This window comes from Papio anubis, chromosome 1, assembly GCF_008728515.1.
Source record: "Papio anubis isolate 15944 chromosome 1, Panubis1.0, whole genome shotgun sequence".
NCBI lineage: Eukaryota > Metazoa > Chordata > Mammalia > Primates > Cercopithecidae > Papio > Papio anubis.
The window spans coordinates 210,839,809-210,861,425 of NC_044976.1; the positions used below are offsets into that span (position 1 = coordinate 210,839,809).

At 41.3% G+C, this 21,617-nt stretch overlaps 1 long non-coding RNA gene across 2 annotated transcripts in view; it reads right to left on the reverse strand.

Moving 5' to 3' along the window:
* Window positions 1-17,312: 17,312 nt before the first annotated feature.
* The window catches only part of LOC103880511, a 48,922-nt gene continuing 44,617 nt past the window's right edge, over window positions 17,313-21,617 (reverse strand). Inside the window, exon 5 of one of the 2 annotated variants that reach the window (XR_002519158.2) lies at window positions 17,313-17,397. This is a non-coding gene — a long non-coding RNA (uncharacterized LOC103880511). Of the gene's footprint in view, window positions 17,398-20,970; window positions 21,148-21,617 lie in introns of those variants that run through there. The other variant, XR_002519159.2, reaches the window with a different exon arrangement.

The following is a 21,617-nucleotide window of genomic DNA, read 5'->3' on the forward strand; positions in this document are numbered from 1 at the left end:
TACTCGGAAATACCAAGACATCGAGGCACCCGCTCTCACCTGCTGTGCCCCGCGTCTTCTGTGTTTTGCAGACAGAGCAGCAGCTTTATCTGAATCTAGCCATGTCAAGTGATTAGAGCATATATTTAGTTTTTGTCTCATCAATTGACGATACACTTGAAGAAGGCAAAGGGGGCTGTGTGTGTGCGCGCATGTGTGTGTGCGTGCACGTACATGGTGTGTTTATTTCCTACAGTCTCTAGGATAGCAACAGCGGCTTTGCCATTTCATTTGTTGAAGTGCCCTGAAATATGATATATGGAAAAGTGGAAGAGATCCATAATAATATTTCACTTTTGAGGTGATTTATGCGTTACAACACTAGATTGCAGAGTGGGCTAGAATTAGAAATGGATAGATTTGTGGGTAAAATACATATCTTGAACAGAGTTTTTATGCTGTATATATACACAAAGAGATATCTACAGAAAAAGACAGATAATAGATGCAAATAGATAAAATTATGTATTAGTAACATTTACCACAAGTATGTTTATCTATTTCACACACAAAAATGAACGCAATCACAGAAAATAGGAGAGACGTTAAGAAAATACAGTATCATCTAAAAGCTGTCCCCTTTGTTGAAGGAAGTGGAAAAGTACAGCTCCTTTTTCTTCACAGTGTGCCCTTGAGGAATGACAATGAATTTCTCCTTGTCTTCCTCTATTTGGTACAATGCACTGCCTTCATTCTCTGTGATACGGATTTTATATTCATAGGATTCATAGAATCTTCAATTTCAATGCTGTTATCTTTTCACCTTGTAGAGCTAATAGGAATTAATACTATATCCCTTCTTCCCTAAAGAGGCGTGTGTACCTCTCTCTATACCTTCTTCCCTAAAGAGGCGTGTGTCCTTTATGAATATTTAAAGGATTGAATCATATTTTTTAATACTTAAGAAGATCTTGTCTCAGAGTATTCATTTATGAATCTTTTGGAAAATGAATGATTAGTTATTGACTTATTACTTAAATATGGATTTGTATGTACTGGGTTTATTTGTAAATCTTTCAGATATGTAAGATAGTCCTGCAAGTTGAAATCCCAGTAGTGATTTTACAAGATCAGGATGACCACAAAAAGTCACCAAGAGTGAAAGGTGACTCCAAGCAATAATGTATGTAGACATGTACATATTTCCAAAGTCTTATTTCACCTATTCCTTAATACCAGTGCAACAAGGAGAGGTGGTTAATGCCCCTTTTATAGTGAGTTAACTCTGCAGGACCATGATATAGTTTAAATAATTAGAAAATGCCTTTAACTAGAGTCCAGTGACAAAGTTCCCACTGGCGTGAAGTTACCACTGGCTTTGAGCTCTTTGAGCTCAGAGGGTATGCCTGCCAATGCTCTTATTTCTTTTCTTTTCTTTTTTTTTTTTTTTTTTTGAGATGGGTTTTTCTCTGTTGCTCAGGCTGGTCTTGAACTCCTGAGCTCAAGTGATCCTCTTGCCTCACTCAGCCTCACAGGTAGCTGGGACTATAATGCGTGTCACCATCCCTGGCTCATGTTCATACTTCAATCCCAGTGTGGTGATTTAAATGTAATGGGTGCTCATTAAATGTATTTTTCATTTATATTTAATAATATAAACAAGATTCATCATTTAAATAAGAGGGAAACTAGCATCAAAGCAATACGTCTGGCTATTCAAGAGAGAAAAATCTCTTATTTCACTCTCTGAATTCTAAGCTGGAGGAAAGGGAACCGGTACCATCGAAAGAGGACAAGAGAGAAAATTCTCAGATTTATTTGGAAAGGGACTCTATTCATCTTGTCTCAGATTCTTTAAGTGAAACTAGTTAAGTAAAAAGAGAAGGAAAGCAGTGACTACAAGAGAATCAATCAGCAGATATTGAAAAACTTTCACGTAACTAATGGCTTCTGCTTAGAAAATATGAATTGGACCCAAAGTGGTATTCTTTTTGGTCACTTATATTGGAATTTAAATGCGTAACTAAAAATGAAACCTTAGAGAAAATTTCATTTCTTAAGCTGAAATCTTTCCACAAGTTGGAGAAAAGAGAGATGTACATCCAGGAAATCAAACTTAAAAGACAGGCTGAGGTTATACATTGAGATTCCCCAGTCAGAGGCCACACTTTTCTTTCCTAATTACTGTTCTTTTCCTTGGGTCCTACATTCATCACGACATTAATTCTAGGCTTCACTTACAGTCAGCTCTTCTCTGTGGCCCATCTCAGCATAATGAACTTTTGCCATTATCTTGATCTTGTTAAATTCTCTCTAACCTTAACCTAATGAGATACAGTGAATGTGTAACCATAAATCAGACATTCAGACAATCTCAGTCTGTTCTCAGTGCAGCAACCCTTTTAACTTACATCCATCACTCTTTTGCTCAAGCACACTCAGTGGCTCCCTATTTTAGTAAAGTAAAAGGAAAAGCCCTTTCAATGGCCTTCACAAGCCGGTGTCTCTGTATTACTCCCTGTGCCTCCCCCTAGCACACATGGCTCACTCTCCACACCAATGTCCTTGGGAAGTCTTCCACCAAGTCTTTGTTCAAATGACATCTTCTCAATCACCACTCTGTTTAGAAATAGAATCACCTCCTAACCCATACCCTTCTCTGCTCCAGTTCTTCTCTCCAGTCCATTTATCACCTTTCAATATACTATACAATTTTCTTTTTTATTATTGTGTTTATTGCTTATTTTCTATTCCTCACACACTAGAATGTGAGGTTTGCAGGCATAGGGACTTCTGCCACGTTTTTCATTGATGTATTCCAAGTGCTTAGAACAATGCCTGACATATAGTTAATAGTTACTCAATAGATATTTGTTGAGTGAATGAATGAGGAAAGGAAAGAATATGCCCAATATTCATTATCATTTATTAAGTGGTAACAAAAATAACGTGAAACGTAAGTTTAATTATATTTGCTTCTCTATACTTTGGACCACATGTCTGTATATTAGAATTAAGCGTTCTAATGAGGCACTGAGATAGAGAGGGAAGAAATAGACTTGGGAATCAACTACAGTGATGTTCAAATTGTAGTTCTGCCCCTTGCTAGCTATGGAAGAGTTAAGTCAATTTCTGTGAGCTTCAGTTATCTCCTTTGTGAAATCGCGGTGTTATAAGTATTCAATGGAAAACAAGCACAGCTTTTGGTGCAACAGGCACGTGATAACTGTGAGTTTGTCCTTTTGTCTCTCAGCCCTTGTCAGGCTCCAATTTGCAAAGCTCCAGAGTGGATCCCCAAGTTCTCTATCAGGAAATTGTGCAGGAGACTGGGGGAAAGGTGAGGAGGCAGCTATCAAATATTTTCTAGTTCTTTGTTGGAGGCCCTGGCCAGTGGGCATACTTGAGAATGAGGATAAACGAAAAGAGCGCCTCTTACCCGTGATAATGGTGGCTGGAATCAGAGACCAGGCATGGACAAGAAGCCAGTAGAGAGTGCTGGAAAGTGAGAACCATGGACACCTGAGTAAACCTATCATCAAAGCAAAAACAGCCTGAACCTGGAGTCTAAAGCCAAGTACTAAATCAAAGGATTAGAAAGATAAAGAGATCAAGCACAAGAAGGTTGGAAATGGCTAGAGGGAACATGGACTTGGTGAAGGCCATTGCCAGTGGCCAAGTGGCTATGTCCTGTGGCTGGACTGAAAGAATAGGATGCCATAAGGTGCTTCTGGAAGTCCCCTAAAAGTCCTGCACAGAGGCCGGACGTGGTGACTCACGCCTGTAATCCCAGCACTTTGGAAGGCCAAGGCGGACGGATCACCTAAGGCCAGGAATTCGAGACCAGCCTGGCCAACATGGTGAAATCCTGTCTCTACTAACAATATGAAAATTAGCTGGGCACAGTGGCATGCACCTATAATCCCAGCTACTCGGGAGGCTGAGGCAGGAGAATCGCTTGAACCTGGGAGGCGGAGGTTGCAATGAGCTGAGATTGCACCACTGCATTCCAGCCTGGGAGACAGAGTGAGACTCCATCTCAAAAAAAAAGTCCTGGGCAGAATGAACAGAAGCCGCTGTTGTCATGCCAGGGCCTTCTCTGGACGCCTGGGGACTTTTGCCTTGACTTACACTCTTCTGATAATTCTAAAGGAGGTTTCAGCTTGGGGAAATTGTGGAGGGCGGGGGAAGAGGGAGGACTGGGGAATATCATTTCTCTTCCTCGAATCACAGGGTGTATTACTTCATACTCTGAAGCCAGAATAAAAATTGAAGTGAAAAAATGTGTTAGCGTAAGTTTAGGCCGGTGCTTCACTATTTACATGAACACAATGAACAATCAACAGCAAGTCAGTAAATGAGTGTTTATTGAGCAAATGCTCTCAAGATGCACAGCCATGCCGCCCACCTTTCATGCAAACAGCAGCACCAGCTTTGACCTCTCATCTTCCCCATAAGGATTGGTTTTGATTGAGAAATTCTCTCAAATTTTTAACAAACCAGTGGGATACGTGGACTGCTACTAGATTTCTTTACCTTAGATATGAATAGAACCTCTTTCATATTTTAATAAGTAGCTGACCTGTTAAGTTCTCTGAAAGGCATTTACAAAATTTGCTCTCACAGGTGGTAAAACTGGGCACTGACATGCTGCAAAGGTAGGGCTCATGATATGGTTTGGCTGTGTCGCCACCCAAATCTCATCATGAATTGTAGTTCCAACAATTCCCACATGTTGTGGAAGGGACCTGATGAAAGGTAATTGAATCCTGGGGGTGGGGCTTTCCCGTGTTGTTCTCGTGTTAGTGAATAAGTCTCACGAGATCTGATGGTTTTATAAAGGGGAGTTTCCCCAGGCAAGTTCTCTTCTCTTGGTTGCCACCATGTGAGACTGTCTTTCGCCCTCTGCCATGATTGTGAGGCCTCCCCAGCCACGTGGAACTGTGAGTCCCTTAAACCTCTTTCTTTTTCAAATTGCCCAGTCCCGGGTATGTCTTTATCAGCAGCACAAAAACAGACTAATACAGTTCACAAGGCACCAACATGCTCTCCTGAGCCACTGGGGCCCACAGCCTGGCTCTCATTTTGATTCCATAGGATCAGTTGGTGACGTCTGATTTCTACTAAACAGGTTCATAATACAGACAAAACCAGACTTCCAGATTTGGAAAGAATCTTAAGAATGCTCTGAAACACGAGTTCCCCAGGATGTTAATCATTTTCCCTTGGGGGAAAATGTCCATGATCAGATAAGTTTAGGAAATGCTAGGATAAATAATATTAAGCATACTTTTCTTACTGCAGAATTTCCCAGTCATACCTAGTATTCTATATGAATCACAAAGAGAATCACAAACTGTAGAAAGTATCTCCAAAAATTACGTGGCCATAAAATCCTTTATACCTTGAACACCTTTTAAAAAAATTAATAGTGTGTGTATATGCAGTTTTAGATTTACAGAAAGTTTGGACAAAAAGAACAGAATTCTCATATATCTCTTTTTTTTTTTTTTGAGACAGGGTCTCACTCTGTCACCCCCAACTGGAGTGTAGTGGTGTGATCTCCGCTCACAGCAACCTCCACCTCCCAGGCTCAAATGATTCTCCTGCCTCAGCCTCCTGAGTAACTGGGATTACAGGTACATGCCACTGCTGTCCGGCTAATTTTTGTATTTTTAGTAGAAGTGGGGCTTCAGTATGTTGGCCAGGCTGGTCTCAAACTCCTGACCTCAAATGATCCGCCCGCCTCAGCCTTCCAAAGTACTGGGATTACAGGGGTGAGCTACCACACCCCCAGCCTTAAGTTAAGAAGATAAGCCTATCTTCTTAACCTTCCACCACCCCTAGCTTCCCACAATTATTAACATTTTGCATGAATGTGGTACATTTGTTACAATTAATGAGCCAAGATTGATGCATTATTATTAACTAAAATTTCATAGTTTACATTAGGGTTCACTCTTTGGGTTGTACATTCTATGGGTTCCATCAGTTACATAGTAACATGTATTTACCATTGCAATATCATATAGAAACAGAATAGTCACACTGCTGCAGGTGGATGTCCAGTTATTCTAATAGACTGGGCACTTTGCTAAGACTTTTATTCTGAGAGGGACAGTTAGGGGAATACTGACCGAATTTCATGTTGTAATTGTACAAGAGAAGAAATTGATTTTCTTCACAGAGAATTGATTTTCTCAAGGTCACACAACTAATGCTAGCTAAATTGAGAGCAAACACTGATCTACAAATCAGAATTTCAATTGTAATTTTTAATGGAAGCTGTCTTTTCAGTGAGCAATGTACTTGTATGTGTTACCTGGTACCTTCTAAGTGAGAAGGTGATTTTTCCATACAGATCAAATAATCAGAGGGTTATTTGGTGAAACAAAGCAAAGAGATTAAGAGAGTCTTGGAAGATATTTCGTGTAGGTTGTGAGGTAACCTGAATATTTTTCCTACTTTACTATGTACTCCACTTTTCAAACAACATAAATGATCATATCTCTTAGGGATGGTGTTTGTTTTCAGTCACTAGATACACACACATGCACACACATTCACTGTTTAATTTTCTTTGTCCTTGATTAAACATATCACAATACTTGTATATCGCTGTGCTGAGAAATTCAACATTCAGTTCTAAGCTCTTGTTCTTTGACAGGTACTGTAAGAGGGGTGGAAATTTCAGGAACACCTGCACTTTTCTTGATAAATGTTTCAGAGATTCTCCCATGCCTTTTATGAGCTTTTGGAAGCTTTCACAATTTTATCTTTTATGTTTGGTTATAGAGAGTTGGTATGTTTAATTTATGTTAATTTTTCTGACATTGTACCTAAATTCCAGAAGTTACTGCTGTTTGGGGCCGGGTAATCAATAGGGACTGTCAAAAGAAATGATTTACCCTTCCCTTGGTTCTAATCACTTTCCCCAAATACATTGTCTCTATCAAGTCCATGCATGTAATATCCCAAATGCCTTATTGTAGGTGATTCTATTTTCATAGGAAGCAGGTAATATAAAACATTCTAACTTTGGGAGGCCGAGGCAGGCGGATCACGAGGTTAGGAGATCGAGACCATCCTGGCTAACATGGTAAAACCCCGTCTCTACTAAAAATACAAAAAAAAACTAGCCGGGTGTGGTGGCGGGCGCCTGTAGTCCCAGCTACTCGGGAGGCTGAGGCAGGAGGATGGCGTGAATCCAGGAGGTGGAGCTTGCAGTGAGCCAAGATTGTGCCACTGCACTCCAGCCTGGGTGACAGCGCGAGACTCTGTCTCAAAAAAAAAAAAAAAAAAACGAACCATTTTAACACTGTTTCTCTTTCTATTCCATTCAAGATTTTCAAATAGGTGAAGCTACAATTAGGACTGGCTACTTCAGTGAGTATATTACCCTTTGAAGGGCAGGATTCACCCAGGGAATCTTAAGATAGAGTAAATCAGCTTTAGAAAGTGAGACCTTGTTGTTACTCAGAGGGTAGCATTGAGTTACTGCCCCTACTGGACATCACCTCGCGGGGCTCATTACTTTTCCCAGAACCCAATTATCTTACCACATCACAAAGTATTTTACTTAGTCATTAGATGTTTTGAATTACAGAGGTAAAATTTTCTATTACTTACAGACAAAATATAGGAAGAGTAGACAATCCAGAAAGAGAGATAGAACAGAATGTTTCTAAATTTATACTATTGACGATAATAAAACTTCAGAGAAAAAGAGCAAAAATCACCAACTTAAAAACAACAACATGAATATCTGCTCCAACCAATGAAGAAACGAAGAAACAAAAACGTGTTAAGCATCAAGACAAAACCCTGCCTATCGTTGATGCTCAATCAAAATTTGTGGAATTGAATTGGCTCTGTTAATTCATGGTTGATTTATCTAGTGAGACACTGGAGGGCTGCTATTATGTCTCTGTAAAGAGAGGTAGTTACACTTTAGACAGCAGAAGTGTGGAAAATCAGGCTGATGTGGTTGTTTTGTTGTTGTTGTTTTGTTGTTTGGTTTTGAGACAGGGTCTTACTCTGTCACCCAGACTGAAGTGCAATGGTGCAATCACAGCTCACTGCAGCCTCTAACACCTGAGATGATCCTTCTGCCTCAGCCTCTAACACTGTAGCCTCTAACACCTGAGGCTGATCCTTCCGCCTCAGCCTCCCGAGTAGCTGGGAGCATAGCTGCATGCCATGATATCTGGCTAATTTTTACTTTTTAATATGGAGATGGGGTTTCACTATATTGCCAGGCTGGTCTCAAAGTCCTGGGCTCAAGTGATTCCTCTGCCTTAATTTACCAAAGTGCTGAGATTACAGATGTGAGCCACCATGCCCAAGGCTTTTGTTTTATCAATTTTGTTTTAATATTAAATTCTAATAAACTTTTTTCATTATGAAAATATTCAGGCAGGCATAAATGTAGAAGAATTAGTAGAATGGGCCCGCGTTGTAAATCAGCCAGCTTCAACAATTGTAAATACATCAATTTTGTTTCATCTATTCTGCCTCACCCACTACCCCTTACTGTTTTATATATACATATATAACTTTATTGAGCTAGAATTTATATACCATAAAATTCACCCACTGCACTGCATAATTTAACGATTTTTAGTAAGTTTATAGTTGTGCAGCTATCATGAAAATCTGACCTGAGAACCTTTCTATCATCTACCTAAAAGTTCCCTGTGTTCATTTGGAGTCAATCCCCCTTTTGACCCCATACCCAGGTAACCACTGCTCCGCCTTCCGTCTCTATATATTTGCCTTTTGGGGACATTTTATATGAATGCAATCATACAATATTTCCTGTTTTCCATATACCTTCGTTAATTTAGCATGTATCTGAGACTTATCATTTTCATGGCCTGCATTAGTAGTTCTATCATTGCCAGATAATCTCTCATTGTAAAATTAGGCTAGATTTGTTTATCTAGTTACCCATTACTGTACATTTGTTTCCACTTTTTGGCTATTATGAATAACGCTGCTAGAAACATTAATGTCTTTTTGTGGAAAAGTACTTTCGTTTCCCTTCTAGACACCTACAAGTGGAATGACTGTGTCCTGTGGATGGCAGCAGCAGGCAGTCCTGAGCGGCCGCTGTCGTCGCGCCGGCTGCAGCGGGAAGGCACAAGCGGTGGCGGCGGGAGAGGCTGTAGGAGCCGAAGTGGCGGCGGTGGGACCCCTGTGCCACATGTCCCCTGTGCGCCGTGTCCCCAAGGCAGCTGACTGCACCGCCCCCACCCTTGTGCGGCAGGGTGGATCCGTCCTGGCGGGATCCCCTCCACTCCCCACCCCAGGCCCGGAGCCTTCTCCACTCTGGACCCTGGCCACTTGCCACTGTGCCTGCCGGGCGCCATGGGGTGTGTACGGAGGCGTGGCGTCTGGGAGCCCGCCGCCCTGGGGGCTGCAGTGATGGGGCCGGGCTGAGTCACCTGCCAGCGGGGTAGTAAGGTAGTCGGGCACGGAGCGGCGGGCCTCGAGGGGACGTCAGGGGGAGCTGGGCCTGGGACGGTGCCGCACTTGCACATGGAGTGCGGGGGCCAGGCCGGGGACATGGAGTGCGGGGGCCAGGCCGGGACATGGAGTGCGGGGGCCAGGCTGGAGACCTGGAGCTGGGGCCGGGCTTCGGGGCCGAGGCAGGAAGTGGGAGCTGAACCCTCTTCGCGAACCCAGCCAGCGGCCAGGCCACCGCGCCCACCCGGCCGATGGCACCGGTTTCCTGCGCCTCGGGAGGAGGCTCTGCGCGGAACTGCCCGGGTCCGCCCAGCATCGGAGTGATCGCCCAGCCTGACGCTCTCTGGAAGGCTGGGCCTGGGGCCCGCAATCTACTCCGGAGGCTTTCCCACTGGCCAGGGCTTCGAGCAGGGTGAGAGGAAGCCCCGGGCCACTCCCAAGTGCTGGCGCCACAGGAAGAACTTGTGGGGACATCACCCCTGCCCCAGGTGCCACCCGGGTGCAGTGAGGACCTGGAGCCCCTGCCCCAGGCTGTGAGGAGACTTGACCGGAGCTGCCTGAATGCTCCACGGAGCAGGTGGGAGCCCACCCTCCCAGATGCAGGACCCTGGAGTCTCTGCACTCTGCACCCTCGGGGGCCCAGGGGCCTCCCCTTGCCCTTGCAGGCTCGTGGGTGTCTGCTCCTGCTGCCTAGCCTCTCCCCACTCCCGGTGCCTGCTTGGATCTCGGAGCAGGGTTGGGGCCGAGCCCCAGCACTGACACAGCCCGGCTAGGTGTGTGCACACTCGGGGCAGTGCTGACATACCAGTCCCCTGCCACCTCGGCCCGCTTCGGACCTTGGGCACCAACAAGAACTTTAAAAAATATGCTTTAAATTCTGGGATTCATGTGCAGAACGTGCAGGTTTGTTACATAGGTACACACGTGCCATGGTGGTTTGCTGCATCCATCAACCCGTCATCTACATTAGGTATTTGTCCTAATGCTATCCCTCCCCTAGCCCCCCAACCCCCAATAGGCCCCGGTGTGTGATGTTCCCCTCCCTGTGTCCATCTGTTCTCAATGTTCAACTCCCACTTATGAGTGAGAACATGCAGTGTTTGGTTTTCTGTTCCTGTGTTAGTTTGCTGAGAATGATGGTTTCCAGCTTTATCCATGTCCCTGCAAAGGACATGAACTCATCCTTTTCTATGACTGCATAGTATTCCATGGGATATATGTGCCGCATTTTCTTTATTCAGTCTATCATTGATGGGCATTTGGGTTGGTTCCAAGTCTTTGCTATTGTGAATAGTTCTGCAATAAACATACATGTACATGTGTCTTTATAGTAGAATGATTTATAATCGTTGGGTATATACCCAGTAATGGGATTGCTAGGTCAAATGATATTTCTGGTTCTAGATCCTTGAGGTATCACCACACTGTCTTCCACAATGGTTGAACTAATTTACACTCCCACCAACAGTGTAAAAGCATTCCTATTTCTCCACATCCTCTCCAGCATCTGTTGTTTCCTGACTTTTAAATGATCACCATTCTAATTGGCATGAGACGGTATTTCATAGTGGATTTGATTTGCATTTCTCTAATGACCAGTGATGATGAGCTTTTTTTTTCATATGTTTCTTGGCCACATAAATATCTTCTTTTGAGAAGTGTCTGTTCATATCCTTTACCCACTTTTTGATGGGGTTTTCTTCCTGTAAATTTGTTTAAGTTTCTTGTAGATTCTGCATATTAGCTGTTTGTCAGATGGATAGATTGCAAAAATGTTCTCCCATTCTGCAGGTTGCCTGTTCACTCTGATGATAGTTTCTTTTGCTGTGCAGAAGCTCTTTCATTTAATTAGATCCGATTTGTCAATTTTGGTTTTTGTTGCCATTGCTTTTGGTGAATTAGTCATGAAGTCTTTGCCAGGACCTATGCCCTGAATGGTATTGTCTAGGTTTTCTTCTAGGGTTTTTATGGTTTTAGGTCTTATGTTTAAGTCCTTAATCCATCTTGAGTTAATTTTTGTATAAGGTGTAAGGAAGGGGTCAGGTTTCAGTTGTCTGCATATGGCTAGCCAGTTTTCCCAGCACCATGTATTAAATAGGGAATCTTTTCCCTATTGCTTTTGTCAGGTTTGTCAAAGATCAGATGGTTGTAGATGTGCGGCATTATTTCTGAGGCCTCTTTTCTGTTCCATTGGTCTATATATCTGTTTTGGTACCAGTACCATGCTGTTTTGGTTACTGTGGCCTTGTAGTATAGTTTGAAGTCAAGTAGCATGATGCCTCCAACTTTATTCTTTTTGCTTAGGATTGTCTTGGCTATACAGGCTCTTTTTTGGTTCCATGTGAAATTTAAAGTAGTTTTTTCTAATTCTGTGAAGAAGTCAATGGTAGCTTGATGGGGCTAGCATTGAATCTATAAATTACTTTGAACAGTGTGGCCATTTTCAGGATATTGATTCTTCCTTTCCATGAGCATGGAATGTTTTTCCATTTGTTTGTGTCCTCTCTTATTTCCATGAGCAGTGGTTTGTAGTTCTCCTTGAAGAGGTCCTTCACATCCCTTGTAAGCTGTATTCCTAGGTATTTTGTTCTCTTTCTAGCAATTGTGAATGGGGGTTCACTCATGATTTGGCTCTCTGTTTGTCTATCATTGGTGTAAAGGAATGCTTGTGATTTTTGCACATTGATTTTGTATACTGAGACTTTTCTGAAGTTGCTTGTCAGTTTAAGGGGATTTTGGGCTGAGACGATGGAGTTTTCTAAATATACAATCATGTCATCTGCAAACAGAGACAATTTGACTTCCTCTCTTTCTATTTGGATACCCTTTATTTCTTTCTCCTGCCTGATTGCCCTGGCCAGAACTTCCTATTTAACTTCCTATGTTAAATAGGAGTGGTGAGAGAGTGCATCCCTGTCTTGTGCTGGTTTTCAAATGGAATGCTTCCAGGTTTTGCCCATTCAGTATGATATTTGTTGTGGGTTTGTCATAAATAGCTCTTATTATTGTGAGATACATCCCATCAATACCTAGTTTATTGAGAGTTTTTAGCATGAAGGGATGTTGAATTTTATCGAAGGCCTTTTCTGCATCTATTGAGATAATCATGTGGTTTTTGTCATTGGTTCTGTTTATGTGATGGATTACATTTATTGATTTGTGTATGTTGAACCAGCCTTGCATCCTAGGGATGAAGCTGACTTGATCGTGATGGATAAGCTTTTTGATGTGCTCCTGGCTTCTGTTTGCCAGTATTTTACTGAGGATTTTCACATTGATGTTCATCAGGGATATTGGCTGGATATTTTCTTTTTTTGTTGTGTCTCTGCCAGGTTTTAGTATCAGGATAATGTTGGTCTCATAAAATGAGTTAGGGAAGAATCTCTCTTTTTCTATTGTTTGGAATAGTTTCAGAAGGAATGGTACCAGCTCTTCTTTGTACCTCTGGTAGAATTCAGCTGTAAATCCATTTGGTCCTGGGCTTGTTGGTAGGCTATTATTACTGCCTCAATTTCAGAACTTGTTATTAGTCTATTCAGGGATTTGACTTCTTCCTGGTTTAGTCTTGGGAGGGTGTATGTGTCCAGGAATTTATCAATTTCTTCTAGATTTTCTAGTTTATTTGTGTAGGGGTGTTTATAGTATTCTCTGATGGTAGTTTGTATTTCTGTGGGATCAGTGGTGATATCTGCTTTATTTTTTATTGTGTCTATTTGATTCTTCCTTCTTTTCTTCTTTATTAGTCTGGCTAGCAGTCCATCTATTTTGTGAATCTTTTCCAAAAACCAGCTCCTGGTTTTATTGATTTTTTTGAAGTGTTTTTCATGTCTCTATCTCCTTCAGTTCTGCTCTGATCTTAGTTATTTCCTGTCTTCTGCTAGTTTTTTAATTAGTTTGCTCTTGCTTCTCTAGTTCTTTTCATTGTGATGTTAGGGCATTAATTTTTGATCTTTCTCACTTTCTCCCATGGACATTTAGTTCTATAAATTTCCCTCTAAACACTACTTTAGCTGTGTCCTAGAGATTCTGGTATGTTGTGTCTTTGTTCTCATTGGTTTCAAAGAACTTATTTATTCTTGCCTTAATTTCGTTATTTACCCAGTAGTCATTCAGAAGCAGGTTGTTCAGTTTCCATGTAGTTGTGAGGTTTTGAGTGAGTTAATACTGAGTTCTAATTTGATTGCACTGTGATCTGAGAGACTTATTTTTATGGTTTCCCTTCTTTTGCATTTGCTGAGGAGTGTTTTACCTCCAATTATGTGGTCAATTTTACAAGAAGTCTGATGTGGTGCTGAGAAGAATGTATATTCTGTTGATTTGAGGTGGAGAGTTCTGTAGATATCTATTAGGTCTGCTTGGTCCAGAGCTGAGTTCAGGTCCTGAATATCCTTTCTAATTTTTTGTCTTGTTGGTCTAATATTGACAGTGGGGTGTTAAAGTCTCCCACTATTATTGTGTGGGAGTCTGGGTGTCTTTGTAGGTCTCTAAGAACTTGCTTTATGAATCTGGGTGCTCCTGTGTTGGGTGCATATATATTTAGGATAGGTAGCTCTTCTTGTTGCATTGATCCCTTTACCATTATGTAATGACTTTCTTTGCCTTCTTTGACCTCTGTTGGTTTAAAGTCTGTTTTATCAGAGACTAGGATTGCAACCCCTGCTTTTTTTTTTTTTTTTTTTTTTTTTTTCATTTGCTTGGTAAATCTTCCTCCATCCATTTATTTTGAGTCTGTGTGTGTCTTTGCACATGAGATGGGTCTCCTGAATGTAACACACTGATGGGTCTTGACTCTTTATTCCATTTGCCAGTCTGTGTCTTTTAGTTGGGGCATTTAGTCTGTTTACATTTAAGGTTAATATTGTTATGTGTGAATTCGATCCTGTCATTATGATGCTAGCTGGTTATTTTGCCCATTAGTTGTTGCAGTTTCTTCATAGTGTCAATGGTGTTTACAATTTGTTATGTTTATACAGTGGCTGGTACCAGTTTTTCCTTTCCATGTTTAGTGCTTCCTTCAGGTGCTCTTGTAAGGCAGGCCTAGTGGAGACAAAATCTCTCAGCATTTGCTTGTCTGTAAAGGATTTCATTTCTCCTTTGCTTATGAAGCTTAGTTTGGCAGGATATGAAATTCTGGGTTGAAAATTATTTTCTTTAAGAATGTTGAATATTGGCCCCCACTCTCTTCTGGCTTGTAGGGTTTCTGCAGAGAGATTCACTGTTAGTCTGATGGGCTTCCCTTTGTGGGTAACCCGACCTTTCTCTCTGGCTGCCCTTAACATTTTTTCCTTCATTTCAACCGTGGTAAATCTGACGATTATGTGTCTTGGGGTTGCTCTTCTCAAGGAGTATCTTTGTGGTGTTCTCTGTATTTTCTGAATTGAATGTTGGCCTGTCTAGGTAGGTTGGGGAAGTTCTCCTGGATAATATCTTGATGAGTGTTTTCCAAATTGGTTCCATTCTCCCCATCACTTTAAGGTACACCAACCAAATATAGGTTCTCCTTTTCACATAGTCCCATATTTCTTGGAAGTTTTGTTTGTTCTTTTTCGCTTTTTTCTCTAATCTTGTCTTCACACTTTATTTCATTCAGTTGATCTTCAATCTCTGATATTCTTTCTTCCAGTTGATCGATTTGGCTATTGATACTTGTGTATGCTTCACGAAGTTCTCGTGCTGTGTTTTTCAGCTCCATCCGGTCATTTATGTTCTTCTCTATTCTGGTTATTCTAGTTAGCAACTTCTCTAACCTTTTTTCAAGTTCTTGGCTTCCTTGCATTGGGTTAGAACAAGCTCCTTTAGCTCAGAGGAGTTTGTGATTATCCACTGTCTGAAGCCTACTTCTGTCAGTTTATCAAACTCATTCTCCATCCAGTTTTGTTCCCTTGCTGGTGATGAGTTGTAATCCTTTGGAGTAGAAGAGGCATTCTGGTTTTTGGAATTTTCAGCCTTTTTGAGCTGGGTTTTCCTCATCTTCATGGATTTATCTACCTTTGGTCTTTGATTTGGTGATCATTGGATGGGGTTTTTGTGTGAATGTCCTTTTCGTTGATGTTGATGCTATTCCTTTCTGTTTGTTAGTTTTCCTTCTAACAGGCCTCTCTGCTGCAGGTCTGCTGGAGTTTGCTGACCCTGTTTGCCTGGGTATCACCAGTGGAGGCTGCAGAACAGCAAAGATTGCTCCCTGTTCCTTCCTCTGGAAACTTCTTCCCAGATGGGCACCTGCCAGATGCCAGCCAGAGCTCTCCTGTATATGTCTGTCGACCCCTGCTGGGAGGTGTCTCCCAGTCAGGAGGCATGGGGCTCAGGGACCCACTTGAGGAGACAGTCTGTCCCTTAGCAGAGCTTCAGTGCTGTGCTAGGAGATTCACTGCTCTCTTCAGAGCCGGCAGGCAGGAACCTTTAAGTCTGCTGAAGCTGTGCCCACAGCCGCTTCTTCCCCCAGGTGCTCCATCCCAGGGTGATGGGAGTTTTATCTATAAGCCCCTGATGGGGGCTGCTGCCTTTCTTTCAGAGATACCCTTCCCAGAGAGGAGGAATCTAGAAAGCCAGTCTGGCTACAGTGGCTTTGCGAGCTGTGGTGGGCTCCACCCAGTTCGAACTTGCTGGCACCTTTGTTTACACTGTGAGGGGAAAACTGCCTATTCAAGCCTCAGTAATGGCAGATGCCCCTCCCTGCACCTAGCTCAAGTGTCCCAGGTCAACTTCAGACTGCTGTGCTGGCAGCGAGAATTTCAAGCCAGTGAATCTTAGCTTGCTGGGTTCCATCAGGGTGGGATCCACTGAGCTAGACCACTTGGCTCCCTGGCTTCAGTCCCCTTTCCAAGGCAGTGAATGGTTCTGTCTTGCATTTCAGGTGCCACTGAGGTATGAAAAAAAACTCCTGCAGCTAGCTCAGTGTCTGCCCACACGGCCACCCAGTTTTGTGCTTGAAACCCAGGGCTCTGGTGGTGTAGGCACCCAACGGAATCTGCCGGTCTGCAGGTTGCAAAGACTGTGGGAAAAGCATAGTATCTGGGCTGGAATGCACTGTTCCTCAGGGCACAATCCCTCATGGCTTCCCTTGGCCCAGGGAGGGAGTTCCCCAACCCCTTGGACTTTCTGAGTTTGCTTTGGTTCACCCTCTGGGGGCTGCACCCACTGTCTAACCAGTCCCGATGAAATGAGCCAGATACTTCTGTTGGAAATGCAGCAATCACCTGCCTTCTGTGTTGATCTTGCTGGGAGCTGTAGACCGGAGCTGTTCCTATTCGGTCATCTTGTCAGCCACTTATATGACATTTTTTTTCCCAGTCATCCATTGATGGTTGATGGACCCTTAGGCTGATTCTATATTTTTGATAATGTAAATAGTGCTGTGCGAAACATATGAATGCAAGTATCTTCTGGATATGACCTCTTTTTAAAGAACTTGTATCTTTGTTTATCTTACTTTATCAAGAGCCAGATCTTTGATCTACCAAATTTATATTCTGACTAAAGTTATCTGATACTCCAAAACTGGTTACTTCAGTAACTAAAAGTTAGTAAAATTCATCATTTAGAGGAATGTAGACCAAATTTGACTCTTTCCATTTTTTAAAAAGTCAGTTTGTTGATCTCATGTAGGAATCTATACATTAATGTTAATAAATTAATTTACTGAGGCAGTTTATTGAGAGACACTAAAAGCTCTCTTCAGTGAAAGACACTTGTTTGCCCTCATAACGTCTGTGCATCTGTGCTTTCTGCACATAAAGTCTATGAAAATTTTGTCCAAGCTTTTAATGAAGAGGCAAGACATTGTCTCCAAATGTGCCGTCTCTGAAACTGATCATCTTCTCTTTCTTGAGAGGAAGAGAAACCTTGAGTAGTATTAAACTCAAGTTTTATCCCAAGCCACTTTAACACAGCAAGCAGTCATTGAGATCTCCAAGCATCAGGTTAATTTGCTTCCAAATCAACATACTTCCGGAGCTAAAAATTATGGGGACAAAAAGGTATTGTGGTTTGTTTTATCTAGTCTTAGTTATTTTAAATATATAGAGCAAATAGGATTTATCACCACACAGATGTAAACATAAGCAGTCATACAGGCACCCTATTTATTGAATTATCTTAATAATAGTTTATAGCTTAAATGTCATGTTTACATTCTTTTTCTTATTTCTTGTCATAAAACATACTTTGAAGTCAAAAAGGAAAACATTCTTTTTTTTAATTTAAAAATCAGCACCTGAGTGAAACCCAGAGCAGTTTAGCAAGACATCCAAAGGCAGATAGCTGGTAAGTGGCAGAATGGAAATCCAGATTCAGATCTCTGAATCACCACATAACCTGGAAAGTTGTCATTCTAATAAACGAAAAATGTGACTCTGAATGTTTGTCATAGAACCTAAAATATAGATTCACTTTCTAATCCTAATCAAATGAATACCTTTAGACTGTTTATTAAGGAACCTTCAGGGGCATCTCAACAGTATCCTGGATTAGAAACAAGTTCCAGGAAGAATTATCTTAGAGTCACAGGAGCCACAGCTTCAAGGAATGGGCAGCTCTTACTGCTTTTGCTAAGTAGGTCCATGGAAGGCAGGTTGGGTTTCTTGAAGGAATGACTGCAGTTTACCCATTACCTCCCAACTGAGCATTATTATACAACAGTTTGCAGGAAAACAGACACGTTTCTTCTCAGCTAAATTACTATTTGTATTTCCTATCAGCCTTAAAGTAAATAAATGCCATTTAGTGACTTTTCATGAGTGACACTAATAATTTGGTTCACGTAGTGAAAACAACATCATAAAAATAGAAGTCAACTCAGTTGGAAGAGTAGAAAGAGGCTAGAGATGAACACAGTGAAGATCCTCTTTGAAATGCTTGCAACGTAGTTATTGGTGATGAAGGAGTTAAGAATACGCCATCCCCAAAATATGCTGCTCTGGCATCATAATTATTGCTGTTCAAGGTACTTAAAAAACAGCAGGTGCAAAAAGATCCTGCTGACCATTTTTGTGTTTCTTAAAAGCAGGAGGTGGCATTCCCATTTGAAAGATGAGCTCCCTGTAAAAGCAATGCTCTTATCATCAGGAACAGAAAGTTGAAGCCAAGAGAGAGCTCCACAAGTTGACCTTGTTAAACTAACCCTTATCTTCTTAGTCACTTCTTTACCCAATTAACTACCCTAGCCGAGGCCCCTTTGCCTCATTATAGTTGCAACCGTGTTCGTTGTCCAATTCAGTATGCAAGTGAGTGGCTCTAGCTGCTTTTTTGGGGTCTTCATTTTCTTATGAAGGCTTCTGTGTCATGTAAACTTGTATTAAATAAATTTGTATGCTTTTCTCCTGTTAATCTGTCTATATCAACTGAACTTTAGCGTCCAGGCAGAACCCAAAGAGGATGGAGGTGGAGTTTTGACTCCCCTACAGCTAGCTGAATGATCACAATTGAAGATATTCCATGTTCTTTCTGAGTTTCTTTGAAATTAAAAACATAGACAACCACTCAACTAATATGTCAGCCAGATATGTTTTCTGTCCTTATTGCCTTACTGATGAAATTGCCTTTATTCGTAAAAGATAAATGTGGGAGTCTTTTTTATTTTTTTCTAATGATATTAACTTGACATTTACCTTGGTGCTCTTGGGAACCATAAATGGGCCCTGTACTACTTGTTACAGAATACAAATTCCCAGAACTACAAGAACATCATATTCCTCAAGTTGCTGAAGAATTTCATGATCCATGTAATACAAGGTTCTTGAGAACTTGGGCCTTTTTGACTTGATGGCCTGACTGATGAATGTCTCACTAGGAAGGAAAATTTGTTTAAGGCAGTTTTCCTGATCACATAAAAATATCAATAACCCCTGCTGGTAGTATGTTCTCCAAACTCAGCTGCCTCTGTGGGAACAGCTATTTATATGCCTTATAGGTAATTTGCTTTTTAAAGGGAGTGAAAATTATCCTTCTGATATGTGCAATTCTAATCCTTGGGCCTGGCAATCAAGAAGATGGTTCATGAGAAGTATCCCTTTCAGGTACATATTTATGACCAGAAATATCCCTTGGGAGATGTAAGATGTTGATGTGAAAATAATGGCTTTGCCAGTAGAAGACTTTCACCCAGTCATCTCCTCTGCCACTTTCTTCTCGCTGAAACTCGAAGTGGAGTGTGGCACCTGAACTGTAGGTGTACCAGATACTCCAGATGGCGAAAAGGTACAGCTGATGTGGGAGGTGTTTTTGAGCCAGCCCCTCTTCAGCCACATAGACTAGGTAAGTGGGTGGTTCTATCTATGGCTCTAATGTGGTGTTTGTCACTGTTTGCCTTGTGTTCTTGTTCTTGGTAATATGTCTAGATTCCTTTTGTAAAGCAAAAGTTGTGTCCAGCAAATCTCTGTATTCCCCCAAACAGATAGGACAGAAGCACTATGGAATATGTTCAGGTCTATAGAAATGGAATAAAGGAAAGGAGGAAAAGAGAGAAAGAGAGGTAAGGAAGGAGGGAGGGAGGGAGGGAGGAAGAGAAAGAAGGAAGGATTCTATTGCTGATAGAGCTGAAGTTCCACTTTGGTGCCCATACAAACAAATATTTCCCAGAATTTTTCTAACCTGTCATAATTCTTGGGTTCATAACTGAGAAATTCATATATTCCAGTGTGTTAGATTTTTAGTACATTTTAATAATTTTTAACATAGGTAAAAAGAAAAGATAGAAAACTATACTTCATTTCTACCAATATTTATAGAATGGCACTGTGTGGTAGATGCTGTACTAATAGTGCAAAGATACATTCAATCACAAATAAATTTGACAAACATTTCTTGTGCATTTAATGTGTTTACTGCTCCTTTTGTGGGGAATACAGCAGTTAACAAAACAAAGTCCCCATCCTCACAGTCAGGCCATGTGGTTAGGCTCACCAATGCAGCCTTCAAGGAAGTGATGCATAGGGAAGTGGTTAAGATGCACATGTGCTCTCTACATCCTGTCTTCTCTCCCTACTGGATGTCAATGAGACATCAGAAGGCGTCTGTATCCAAGATGCAGACCATCTGTCAGCCTTGATCTCTCAATAACTTTAGGGACAGAGTCTCATACCCACCCTCTCAACAGAAATGTCTGCATCAAACTCTAACATGAACAACATATAAACTTTTACTATATTGGCTCCTGAACTTTGTGAGTTTATACATTACAGCATTTATTGACCCTTGTCTACTGTACTCACTCAACCCCACCCAACCCCACCCAGCCAGGTGAACTCCTTTGAGACTTAGTTTAGGTATCGCCTCCTCCAAGGAAACCTTCTGATCACTTTACCGCTTCACTCACCAGACTAGTTTTAGTACTCCATTTAACACTTCCATATTTCATTTATGAGTTGTGTGTGGTTTTAAAAAATTATGTGTATATTTTTTGTCTTCACTAAAATGTGACTCCTTGAAAGAATAGACTACTTTATTCTTCTTTGCCTCTCCAGAGCTTAGGACACAGACGGACACAAAGAGGTGCAGAAGAAATATTTGTATAAAATATAATAGGTTTTATTGAGGACATAGTTTATGCTGGAGGATATAGTTTAGAAGACAGATGACTGAAAGGCATGTTTGAAAATTTAGAAGTCTGTCCCCTAATACAAAAACAGGGAAATGCTGTTCTAAACTGAAATGTGGAAATAATAATTGCTTGGAAATTTCTTATGGATCTGAAGTTCCATGTAAGACCTGGAGGCCAAGATTAAAAGAATATTAAATAGTATGCATAGATTTGTCCAACCATACAGTTTTGAAAGGTACATACTGTGACAAGAAGCCTACATTTCCAAGAGCTACCTAATGATAGTCATTGAAGTCAAGCAAACTTACCTTCAAATCCATCTGCTAACTACACCTTGGGCAAATTACATTCCTTCTCTGAGCATTAGTTTCCTCTTTTGTAAAAACAGATATAACTCATTGACCATGTGTATTAAGCTATTCTTGCATTGCTATAAAGAAATACCTGAGACTGAGTAAGTTATAAAAAAAAGAGTTTTAATTGACTCATGGTTCTGTAGACTATACAGGAAGCATAATGCTGACATCTGCTTGGCTTCTGAGGAGGTGTCAGGAAACTTACAGTCAGGGCATGTATTAGTCTGTTCTCACATTGCTGTAAAAAAATACCTGAAATTGGGGAATTTATAAAGAAAAGA